The following is a 13,978-nucleotide window of genomic DNA, read 5'->3' as shown; positions in this document are numbered from 1 at the left end:
AAAAGTCGAAAATCTGTTTCTTTTATTATTATTGTTCTAATCAGGCTTAGCCAAGTAGTCATTACAAATTAACATGTATATTTTAAGTTTCATAAGTCGTCATGACCTATTGAGCCATGCATTAACACGAATGAATACCAAATTCCTAAGTGTGAGACCGGAACCGCTATAAAGTTTTGAGGTCAAACCGTAGCATCGAAGCTGTCTGACAAAATCACATCAACCTTGTGATATTAAGGCCCGGTATATCAGTTGATTTTAAGCTCGGCTTGGTTGGAAAGTCGAGTTTAGCACGGCTTGGAGCATAATTCGTATATAGGTTGTCAGCAATATTATACGTAGATATTATCTTTGATTTTAATAGAGTAATGTGTTTAATTTTCTTTGTTAAACCAAACCACTGTCTACGTGAGTAGTATATCTATGTTCCTTAATGTCATCGCAAGATCGCGAGCTTTCAAAAGGCCAACAACAGTGGTTTTTTTTTAGCGGGTGTAATTGTGTGATATATGCAAGGATACTAATTTTAAATAATATTAGTTTTGATGGAGTCATTCTTCACGAAATTATGACGGACTAACCGCTGAAAATAAACTGTCCTGAATTTGAAACTAAAATCATTATTATAATACTTTCCGAGAATATTTTAGATAGATCATTAATTTATAAATTTATACCTGTTAAAATTAGGCAATTTACTTTATGTATGTACATCATTGTATTATTGTACAATATATATTATTATTTGTATTATGTTACCACCATGATACGGCATTTGCCTAGTTCAAGGTATTAAAAATAAAATCAATATAATGATTTCGGTGGAAGGCAAATGTCAGATTTCACACGTGTTACTGCTAGCGCCTCGGCGTCTAGAAAATAAACTATTCTGCTGCTTTTCAAGCGGCAGATTTAGCCCGCTTAATAATACATAGCGAGGATACGGACCATACCCGGCCCTTGGCGTGGGATTCATATTTGCAAATATGGAAAAATAATGCTGAAAGACGGAGTGATGGCTGTTTGTTCTGAATTGGCGTTTCTCAACCAGAGTAGAGATGAAAGTTGGATACTTGGAACAGCTTCAATACTGTATTGAAATTGTATGGTGATATATCGAAGGCAAATATTCAAATATTAAGAAAGTGACAAGGTTGGGTATAACCGTAAATAGAATCGGGAGAGGTTTCCAAAATTAAGGCTTTATGGTAAAGGAAAATCTGCCTGACACGTCGTAATTTTCTCTAATATTGACAGTAGTTCATTTTAGTAGTACGTAGATGTCAGGTGAGAATGCCTATATTACATAACAAACTAATTATCATTTTTATTATTATTATTTAGGCACATTCATAATATCACAAAAAAATTCTAACAATCTCTTCGTCACTGGTGAGTGACTCGGCTCACAGTCGTTTGGTATTGTTTATATGTTTACGCTCCATTCATCCTTCTCGGTCTTTTATCAAATTACAATTTATATTTAAATATTAAATTACCTGTTACAAGAGTAGCCGTGAGACAATTTGACGATAGTAAGATAATGACATTCAGCGTAAACACGGTAAATACAAAAATAGCAATCTGCAATACCGTCAGTTTACTGGGCTTCAAGCTATAAAATTATTACTTGATATCCGCCATGTGCAGAGATCATGCAACATTCATCGCAAATTTCCCGCATCCTTACAGCAATCAGCTTATGTTGATTCTTTCCGGACCCGTGGGACAACGGCCTAAATCTATTCGCACTTAAAATAACACTTGAAAGAGTACAGAACTAGTCTAAGCCAAATAACATGATATGCTCGATGTACACTGGACCAATTAAGACCATCGTAGTAATGTGGATTATCTACTTTATTGTAGGTAACACAACTAATTGGACAACAATGCCATACGAATTTATAAACAGACTGTACAGAGTCAATGACGAGACGTACCTAACAGACTATAATCAGCGATTAACGAGGATGGCATTTTGACACATATCATCATTGAAAATAACCTAATGCCAGCACGCTTGTACCAAGTGGTATGCACTGCTACGTTCTCAAGGCATTCACCAGTAAGGGACGATCGTCAGGATATTAAACCGACAATTTGGGAGGCGGGCGTGGGTACCACCCCCACGGGAACTATTCATTGGATAACCAAAACCTCTGCCATAGGTTATCCCAAGTGGTTCGACTGTGCAAGGGCTTACGGATTCATAAGGTGAGGTTTGTCCATGTCTTTGATGGTGGATTCATAGTTCCGTCTTTCCTGGACACAGAACCCCTGATCATCGCCACCCCTCATATCTTTTCCTTCCCAAAACTTCGCCCCTTCCTTTCCTCCTTCCGATGCTCTAGAAACGTTTTTGCCATGTTCAGTGTTATAAATAACCTTCATCCACTCATGTCCAACTCTTTCCTTCTCCCACTAGCCTCACATCATATGTATATATTCCAAATGAAGATACCAAAGTCCCACAGGCTGCTGGTAGTTGGGGAATGCATGCGGTGTTAATAAAAAATCAAATAAAAGTTTTTAATAGATTGAAGGCAGCGTTCAAACAAAGTGATTTTGCATTATGAGACATTACTGCTTTCCAATAGACTAATAGCTTTCAAATTTAATTCATAGTAGTATAAGTTTACGGGGATTCCCGTAGAGCGGAACAGATTCCAAATTGCATTGTTTTCTCCCTCCCCCGCCTCATTCTATTTCCCTTTTCAGCTTTATGTCCGTGTTTTAGCTGCTTATGAATTAATGTATGCAAATTTTGAAGGAGAAAATTGAAATTTTGTATTGATGCCTTGTGACCTGAATTGAGAATTGGTGTTAAATATATGTGTCCATATAGCATTACAGTGCGCTGTGGGAGTTCTGTTAATATTGAGGAAAATTAATGAATCATTTTCGAACGATGAGAATTTTAATTATTATTTATTTAGAAATATTCCCGGTTGAAATTAAATTTCAAATAGATTATCTATTTTTGAACGTATCTCAAAATTAAATAATGGTTTTGAAAGCAAAGGAAAAGCTCTTTCAGATTTAAATATTACCTACAAACGGACATGTACAATTAAAAAAATAATAAAATTTTCATTTAAAAAAACAGTATTTTTTTACTATAGTTTTATCGCTTCCCGATTATTTTTAAGTACACTGTCAAAATATCACTTTATTAAATAATATAAATATATTATGAAGGTTAGTGTCTTTTTTTCGTTTCAATTAAAAATTCACAAACTTTAACAAATCTGTCGCAAACACGCTTGCAACAGAAAACATTACAATTATTTGGAAGTGTCTATTGTATTTTTTAAATGCAAATACAAAGTGTGTAGTTATCTCTTTCTAAAACTGCTTAAATCATATAATACAACACAAAGACTCACTGGTCTTGAAACCTTTTGGAAAGTAATTGTAATTGAAAATTTAAACAGGTAGAAGTGTATTGTGGGCCTTTTCCTTTTCCTGAATTGATTAAAAGTTTTCAAATATCCGAATTCTTTCTCGAGCAATTAAATTTGACGGCCTCCATGGTCGAGGGGTAAGGCTCTTGACTAGCAAGCCGGAGATCGCGGGTTCGAATCCCAGCGTGCGCAAGTAAATTTTATTTGATCAATTTGTGTTATTTCACACATTACTTATTTCAAATAATATATAGTATATTCGCGGCACGTTCCAAGGTAGAAGATACTCTCAGTATTGCTCTGGTGTATGAACACCATTCAGAAACTCAAACGTTGCTTGAAATGGCTTTGACCGTGTTTGGTGATCAGATCGGAATAGCCAGGTACTTTCCAGCCTTCCTCTCCCACATCTCCTTCCCCTCCCCACTACCTTCAGCCTCACAACATTCCCCAATTGTGTATGCCATAGTCTCACTGGCTCCTGACGGTAGGGGCAGTTGAGACTTTTGTGCGATTTCACATAAAAACAAAAAATCAATATCATTGAGCTGTCTGAGAAATCAAAAGGTCTTGTTAATCAGCTAAAACTATTTTATTTCAAATAGATCTGGATTTGCATTGTATCTTTTTTTACTTTAGAATTTTTAACCTTACTAGGACAAGCCTGTGTTCAGGTTAATAATTTTACAAAATAAAAAAAAATAGCACAAAGATTATATATTAAGAGAACAATATTGTTGTTAAATTGATGTTTCTATGAATTGAGTACCTACATAGTAACAATTAATCTAATTCCAGCCAATTCTTTACAGTATAATGTAGTAAACATGTAGGGTGACCATGATGTACATTGTAATGGTTCCATCCTTCTACATTTATACCTATATTGAAATAATGGTTATTTCTCCTGTCTGATCTGCAAAATGTTGTAACATCCTGGTCATTGCCCTTCGATTTTCCTAAGCTGTTGGTGGCGCCCTTAGAGGACTACCTTAAGAAGAAACCCTAGCTAAGTCTTTCGACCCCCGTATGGAACATACGGCAGAAGATCTTAAGATTTAATTCGCAATAATGCCCCTTTTTCAGCGTTGTGTATTTTTTGGTTTTGAAATTCATATGAGATATGAACGGGCTATTAATGCATATATTTGTGGTAATCCTGGTTCGTTTAAATTAGAGTGAATGATCCCCTTACTATTGAAATTTTTAAAACTTTCTTACAAGACCGCGTGTTTAGCCTACTCCTGTCACCTGCAGTACGCCTAACTCTTATACAGTGGTAATCGCTTGTAAACCTTTCCTTTTAAGCTCTTTCCTACCTTTAATAAATCCGAGGACATGAAATAGTTTCGTTATTGCATAAATTAGTATAGTATGGTGTTGACATGCATAGTGCGACGGTTTTCGTCATCTCAGCTCCGGGGTCGCCTCCATTCTGTTTTACATATATTAATTTTGTTATTCGACACTTAATCTTATATAGGGGAGGGACGAGAGGGGGGGGGGGGAGAGGAAGGGTAAACTATGTGATCGAAATGTTTTTTTTTTTTGCAAATTACGTTGGCTCCTCCGCTGACCAAATACGAGAACGGTGGATGGTGATCAGAAATCAAACGCTGACTCCGACGTGGCTAGACTATACCCCACAGCTGGCGACCCATTTCATAAAGGTACCCTGACCTGTCGGATCCATTCACGTCCAAGAGAAAGCGAATTAAGCCATCACGCCACTTCCGAAATCGCTCCAACGCCCATTCCTCCGGACGAGCTACTTTACTGAGTCTAGATGGGGAAGGTAATTGCATCCCATATCATGATACTAACGCGATAAGTGTGTCGTGTAGGTTTTGCCTGATGAAGCTCAATCCCCCACGTGCCGTCAGACCTACAGTTCACCTCAAAGGAGCTGCTGTAATTCCGCCAAGGGAGCGTTCCAGTTGGCTTACATCAGCCCCTCGGTCGACACCATTGGATAATGTGATAGTGCTGCGGACTTATCCCCACGTCATCTCACGCCGCCGCCCTCCACGTGGATTTTCACAGACGTCCAAAGTGCCTTCGTCCTACACGCCCCAACTGCAGGCCATGTTCCCGTTCATTACCAATTGGCATCACTATTTCCATTCCACTTTCGTGCCCAATAACTCCACACGGCTCCGTCAGAGGGTGTAGTCCATCCAGCGCTTCGTTGGCCCGATCCGTCCACGCTGACAACCCCTCTCACGTGATAGCGTGAGAAAAAAAATCCTTCTGTCTAGTCCGTGTTTGTGAGAAACGGATTTGCAGCGACGCTATCAGACATTACCCAACTATGAAGTTTATTCGAGAGGTAAATTGGGGAATGGGGTAAGGCTTGAGGGTAATTATATTGATATTGTCGGGGAATCCTGAAAATTGACATGTTGGTTTTATGTACATATTAAAGTGGATTAGTAGTAACTGTCAGTCGGCAAATATCAGCTTCACGCGTTCCAAGTCCATCTGGGAATTTGGTTGAATTGAATTGGAAATAAAAACACTTAACCAATCCCTATCCGCTAAATAACAACATCCGGGTTGGGTTTACACAACCGTTGCTATTTTGGGCGGGGTGTTCGCGAATATCACTAGATTTACCCTGAGCTTATACATAATAACTTTACCTCCACCTGATACATCCTCAACCTTATTTTCCTCATTTTTATTGTGTTACCCTCTCTACCGGCCGTAACGAATGTGCTTCGATATCTCCTCCCTAACCTGGTAGTTATTGAAAAATTTCGTTGTAACACGGCTTCGATCGAGACCATCACGCGAATAGCAAGATACTTAGGTATATAGATTTCCAATTATAAATTTAACTTTTAGTCCGAGGCTTCATCAAAGTGAAGCGAGAGATTTTAACTCTGGCGTTCTATTTTATTCGAGAAGAAATTTAGCGTTTATTAATTTTAATTACAACTCAATTATAATCCGTGACTTTATTTAAAACATAAAATCGCGTTCAACTTTACTCGAGAAGGAATTTTTAGCGTTTATTAATTTTAATTTCAACTCGTTTAGAATCCGTTACTTTATTTAAAACAAAAAAAATCGCGTTCAACTTTATTCGAGAAGGAATTTTTAGCGTTTATTAATTTTAATTACTGAATTTAAACCAATTAAACCTTTCAACCTGAATTTAATTATTACGTCAAGGACACTGAGTCTAATTTCTTCAAACACTGAATTGAACTGTATGTTTTGACCAGAAGATTCTAAGTCCAGAATAAGTTATCAAGTGATAATTCCTCCTAGCGCGGCGCGTATACTCCCTTAAAAGGTCCTCGGCGACTTGTGACGAACTATCCCGATTTGTGCCCGCGCATGATGTTTTATAGCAGTAATTAACTACGCTTGTCATTGCGATCCAACCTTTATTGAAGCGTTACGGTCTTATCTTCCTTGCCCAATATCCCCTGTGTGACTTAAAACTTATCAGACCTACCCTTCTGCGTTTCTCAGAAAAAATGGGCATCTGCTGTCTCACAACACAGGCCCGTACTGGTGAAATTCTGAAGTTTGCCCCTTCCTGCAGGTGCCTTATAATCCGTCAAAATTGACCTGTTTTTCTAATTTAAATTTTTCGCGTTCCTATTTGGTCCGTGATGTGTGTTCTGATGACCTTTCCTTTAGTGCGCTAAGACGTCCTCTTACGCGTAACTAATCAAAATTTTCCTCTTAACTTCCCGTTTTCGTGGATATATCCTACAGCCTACCTTCAATCTTCTTTCTTCCGTGTGAAAATAGAACTCGCAACTCGCCTTTTGTCGAATTGAATGCTGTACACGTCCGTTCCTCCCTTTACCTCCCGAATCGATCACTTCTGACAACCATTCCCCTTCCTCCGTATGATAAGTCCCTTGCGTAAGGTCGCCTCTTACATTGCACATTTATTCACCTTCCCCTTTCGTAGTTTAGTATAATAATCACACTTTTCACTGATTATTCCAAGTTCCTAAGGCCTTTTCGGTACTTGTTCTAGTTGAAATGTCCCAGTACACATCATGTCGCTCACCCTTTGCCTTTCGTCCGAGATCGCATCGGTTTGATAACCTGTTTATTTCTTTGGCCAGTTTCATTTTAAGAACTATTACTGAATTTTCACGATTCCTCCCTGCAATTATGGGTGTTGGCCTTAATGATTCAGTCACACGCCTATCTTCTCTCTTCGTCCCTCAACTCGTTTCACATCAATCAGAGGTCTCAAGTCCCCTTCATAACAAACCCGTATGTACTCGGTCATAATTCCTCTGCCAAACGTTTATACATTAATTTTAATGTATTTCCGTCTTCCATAAGCCACGTATAAAATTAAGTACTTTCGATAATGGTTATTACCGACTAAATGACGCAGAACCATGTTCGAAATTTTCCCAAAATCAACACTCTCAAGTGTCTGAAATTGGCAACCCTCTTACTTCTTTTAACCTCGAGTAACAGGCCTGTTGCCACCAAATCTCGCTCCGTCCGAGTGAAGCTATGCGTTCAAAAAAAGGTTGTGAACCCCTAGAATGTCAAGTGATTTAACCTTGATCCTAGCCCCGTTCGTTCACCTATTCATTTTGTGGGAATATTTCCAAGGTCGATGCTATATAAATCAAAACCTAAACACGCCCCCTATCTGTAATTCCCTTTGTCCTGTCAGAAAGTCACGCCTACCCCTTTCGTCGCAACCCTAAAGGAAACTCCCCCACCTTTGTATGCAGTTCCCTGTAATTCATATGCGACTGTGCCGACAGATAGCGCTACTATGACGGATTATATCATCTACCTCGGGAGAGACCTTGATTCATCACAACATTGATATTTAATTGCGAGAAAAATTTATAATAAACTACTATTTTAAAAAGGAGAGAAGAAAGAAAGAGAAAAGAAAACAATTCCATTTTAAAATGAAAACGATGAAAAAATATACATATAAAAAATATTATGGCACAATTTAAAAGGACAGAGATGAAAGAATATGTTGGAAATTTTCGGATAGCACAAATAATTAAACAATCTTGTCAAATTTACCACTAGGAATTTGACGAATTAATGTGATCTGGAAGGCTATTAAATAGAATTGGAGCCTGGTACAAATAATTTCTTTGCCCAAATGAGGATTAAGGGTGAATAGTTCAGACCAGAGCCAATTCTTGTAGTACGAATTTGCTGCGTTCTTTTCGCAGAACTAATATTGTTAAAAAATCTGCACAGATTACAATTCTAGGAGTTATTAGAATCTTTTCTGTGCCATATCATAAAAACATGTCAGTTATATGAATAGTGAATCATGTAAAACGTGCCTTATCATAATAGCATGTTAGTTATATGAATAATCAATAGTGTCAAACGTGCCTTATCGTAATAGCATGTCAGTTATATGAATAGTCAATAGTGTAAAACGTACCTTACATAATAATATGTCAGTTATATGAATAGTCAAAAGTTAATAGTGGAAAACGTGCCTTATCATAATAAGATGTCAGTTATATGAATAGTCAATAGTGTAAAAAGAGATGTAAGTGAAATGTTGTAGCAGTCTTTCCAGTTAATATGATCTCGGAACACGTTTCTTAAATTCCTAACATTTTCGCATTTTGTGGTAATATATTATTAAGACTAACGCAGGTGCATGAAAATGTATTACGATATTATTACGAATTTGACAAAAAGTTTATTAGAAAGTATTCTGCAGTTCCGTTTTTAACTGGATTATCAATAATTTTTAATAAATCAGCAATACTCATTTTTAGTGCAGAATTGATAGTTTTTATAAATTTCCTAGCATAGATAAGCGTGTTTAAAATTCACCATCCTGATGACCATATCAGAATGAAACAAGTAATTCTGATCAAAAATAATCTAAATTTAAAATTCAGTTTTTAATAAAAATATTAAAATAAACCCGTTTAAAATCTAGACACCCATAAATTCAGTGGTAATTCCATTTCAAAAGCAGATAATTAGCAGATAATCTGCACGCCAATACTTATCAGGACCATAATACTTAATGAAATATCTTTTACAACTTTCCTTTCCTAATGACGAAGTAGTGGTGATATTTTGATCTCCCACGGCCACATCGTCACAATACAAATAAGCGCTGAAACGGGTTTCGTGAAAAGTAAACATCGCGCGTTGGTGTCTATTTATAATTTGTTCCAGTTTAATACTTGCACTTTCAGAACTCTCCATTTCGCCTATTTTTGTGCCATTTCTAAAAGCGTGCTCAATAATAATATTTACATACTTTTTAGGGCTCAAGGGCGTAGCTATAGCATAATATAGGGAGGGGGTGGGTTGTTTGAACCCCCCACCTTCCTTTATTTATTTACGGAGATATTTTTGCACAAACAGCCTCTTTTTATGAAAAAATCAGTCTCCTAACGTAATTTTTACTAAAGAGCTCTGTTTTGTTAAGCACAAAATCTCTGGCACGGTAATCACTGGCGTAATGAAATTTGCACATTTTTGTTTGTTGTCCGTTATTTCTTGGTCGAGGCAACTACTTTCAGCTAGCTACAATATTTCCACCATGATCTATGGAGTTTTAGTAACATTTCTTCAAATGTAAATTATTTTGGATTTTAATTACACTATTAAAAAAATATATATATATTGCTGCACGCCTGGCTTTGTTAATGTAGAAAACTGCAACTATTTAAATCAAATTAAATACTTTTCTCAATTTTTAATTGGTAAATAAATCAAATCTATTTAAGTAATTATTTTCAATATTATTGACAATAATAAATGTCACAAAGCTTCACATTATACCAGCCAATGAGTTGTCAAGATCCCCATTATAACAGTCAATGAGTTGTCATGCGACTCCATTATAACAGTCAATGAGTTGTCATGCTACCCCATTATAACAGCCAATGAGTTGTCATGCTACCCCATTATAACAGTCAATGAGTTGTCATGTTACCCCATTATAACAGCCAATGAGTTGTCATGCTACCCCATTATAACAGTCAATGAGTTGTCATGCTACCCCATTATAACAGTCAATGAGTTGTCATGCTACCCCATTATAACAGCCAATGAGTTGTCATGCTACCCCATTATAACAGTCAATAAGTTGTCATGCTACCCCATTATAACAGCAAATGAGTCGTCATGCTACCCCATTATAACAGTCAATGAGTTGTCATGCTACCCCATTATAACAGTCAACGAGTTGTCATGCTACCCCATTATAACAGTCAATGAGTTGTCGTGCTACCCCATTATAACAGTCAATGAGTTGTCATGCTACCCCATTATAACAGTCAATAAGTTGTCATGCTACCCCATTATAACAGCAAATGAGTCGTCATGCTACCCCATTATAACAGTCAATGAGTTGTCATGCTACCCCATTATAACAGTCAATGAGTTGTCATGCTACCCCATTATAACAGTCAATGAGTTGTCGTGCTACCCCATTATAACAGTCAATGAGTTGTCATGCTACCAAAATTTCAACATTTATAAAAAGAGAAATTATACACTTTCAAAATGTTGCCATTGAAATTAAATAACACCCACCGATTTTCTTCTAGTTACCACACCAATCATCGAAATACGTAATTTCTTTGCCGTCATTATCGCACGAGCCAATTTGAACGAAAATTGCCTCGGTTACGTTTTAACATTTATTTTTCTAAACGTGATTGTGATAACATTATGTCTCAGCACGTATATTTAATTAGATACGAGACTCATATTAAACCAGACCACATTTATATAATTCTTGTAACAGTGAACTTACCAAACTAACCAGTATTGTATGTTATTATTACTAAGCGGATTATAAATTTATTCAGTCAATGCCAAACTTGTTTAGACAGTTACGTATTGTAAGAAATTGTAGCTACATAGTAAATCTGTGAACAGTAAACCTAGCACCCATAAAGAATGATTTTATTTGTCTCTTATTTAATAAATATAAACTAAAATTTCCTCTGAAATCATGAGATTTATACATAGACTAAATTATTCATCAATGGATTTATAAGTAGGTACTCAAATACTTACCTACTTATAATATCTTATCTGTTATAAACCGTGTTATATTTTACGTGACATTAAAAAAAATGAGGAATCGTACAATTTATCAAAAAAGCTCAATCAAAGTTAGCCATCTAGTCAATGTAAAACTTGCTAGAATAATAAAGTAGATGTAGAAGATTTTCGAAACCGAAAACGTAACGAAAAAAGAAATTAAATTGATGGTTTCGTGTTTTGTTTGTTGATTGTATTCAAATTGATCACATTTTTTATTTTAATTAAATTTTTATCTTTTATTATTACTTTTGAGACACAATCTCTCAATATTTCTATTTTTTTTTTCTTTCTGATTTCTTTGGCTCTCAAAAGCACTCAATTTTCCAGTATAACTTTCATCTTCAATTGTATCTTTCTTTGATCTTTAAGCTCCAAACATAAATAAATATTTCTGCATACCAATATTCTTCCTTCTTTATTTTTTTCTTAACATTTCTTAATGTTATTAAGTGGGGTCCCCCAAGGTTCCCACATGGGACCAATTCTTTTCCTACTATTTATTAATGACATTTCACTAATTTTCGGTAATATTCACTTTCTTCTATTCACCGACGATCTAAAGATGTTTAAATCGATCGGTAATTCTTCTGATTGTTTAACTCTACAAATGAACTTAAATAAACTTTATGAATGGTGCATCGTAAACAAATTACATCTTAATATCAACAAATGCCAAACGATCAGTTTCCATAGATCTAAAACCCCTTTATTATTCGACTACTCAATTAACAATGCCAATCTAAAAAGAGTTTTTGAATTCAATGACTTTGGAGTTATCTTTGACTCCAAATTACGCTTCTTGAATCACATTAATAGCATTACCAGTAAGGGATTACAAATGCTTGGATTTATTCTAAGAATCGCTAAAGACTTTAATAACATAAAAACTATAAAATTACTATACACGTCTCTGGTTAGAAGTCAGGTTGAATACAATGCAACCATTTGGTGTCCTCATTTCAACTCTCATTGTTTACAAATTGAAAAAATTCAAAATAAATTTTTACGTTTTATTAATTTCAAAATTGGTATTCCTATTATTGAAATCAATTATGTCAATTTACGCAGTAAACCTTATCGAAATTATCTGAAAGGCGAAAAACATTTGATCTCCTTTTATTATATAAAATTGTTCATTCAAGGTTAGACTGCCCTGACACTATAAACTTGCTATCTTTACATATACTTCCAAAATATACTAGACGGAATATTTTATTCTACAACAATAACTTTGCTACGAATTCTGTCTTAGAAAGAATACATAGGTTAGGCAATGAACTAAGTGATGTCGCTGACATATTTAATTTAAACTTCAATACATTTAAAGCCAAATTAGTTCACCACTTTTTAAATGTAAATATTGTATGAGAAATCATTACATTTTATTTAGATTTTCTATTGTTTGTTTTATACTGTTTTTAAAAATGAAATCTGTAATTTTTATGTACTTAAAAGTACAATAGGGCGTCAATAAATAAATAAATAAATTTCTAATGTTGTTTTTAACAAAGTTAAAAGAAAGAAGAACGGAGTGACTTGATTGAGACTTTCAAAATTTTATTTAGAAAATATACTTTTAATTGCCATGGCATCCAAAAAAATCTTAACTACTAAAAAAACATAAATCTCCGTGGACACTCGAGAAAAAAATAATAAATCATCTTTTGCATCCAATCCTAGGAAACACTTCCTTGCAAATAGAGTAGTGGATGCATGGAACAAACTTCCACAACATATGATCCAATCCTATGAAACACTTCCATGCAAATAGAGTGGTGGATGCATGGAACAAACTTCCACAACATGTCATCCAATCCTATGAAACACTTCCATGCTAATAGAGTAGTGGATGCATGGAACAAATTTCCACAACATGTCATCGACGCTACTAATTTAAAGCTCGATTGGATTCTTATTTGGATAGAAGAAAGAATTGACTTATTTTAAATTAACACAATTGAAATTATTGCTAAACTTACTGCGAAATCAGATATGAGCGCATTAGCAGAATGCAGCCTGCTCATAAAATAATAATAATAATACTTATTACCGTATTCACCCCTTCGCTTAAAGTTTATAATCTTTTGATTCTCATTTTGTTCTCTGAATCTTCCAGTGCATATTATTTCCGTTTACTAATAGTATCCATGATAAATTATTCAACCAAGCTTGCTGAAATCCTTCATTCTTAATTATAATTATATTTGGATTATTTTGTGAAAAATCACAAGGGCTCCTCCTTGCCTTTCTCGTCAAAAAGTACTTTACCCGTAGAGTATTTTGAGATTTTGGAGGCAAGTTATTAAAATGATCTGTCACATTCATGATTTCTGTAGAAATATTTCCAGTTGACATTAATTTTCGTATACCAAAATTAAATACTGTTTTTGATAGATAGATGTAAGACATTTTCAGATTTTTAACTAACGATCATAAGCAAATAAATATTTTTTTTTGAAAAACAGGAATTTTTTTACGATTGTTTCGTCGTTTAGGTACCGATTGTGTTTTTA

The sequence above is a fragment of the Hesperophylax consimilis genome, chromosome 15 (genome assembly GCF_061612785.1).
Source record: "Hesperophylax consimilis isolate HC1 chromosome 15, BYU_Hcon_1.0, whole genome shotgun sequence".
NCBI lineage: Eukaryota > Metazoa > Arthropoda > Insecta > Trichoptera > Limnephilidae > Hesperophylax > Hesperophylax consimilis.
The sequence above is the reverse complement of the archived record's forward strand: the minus strand, read 5'-3'. Positions refer to the sequence as shown.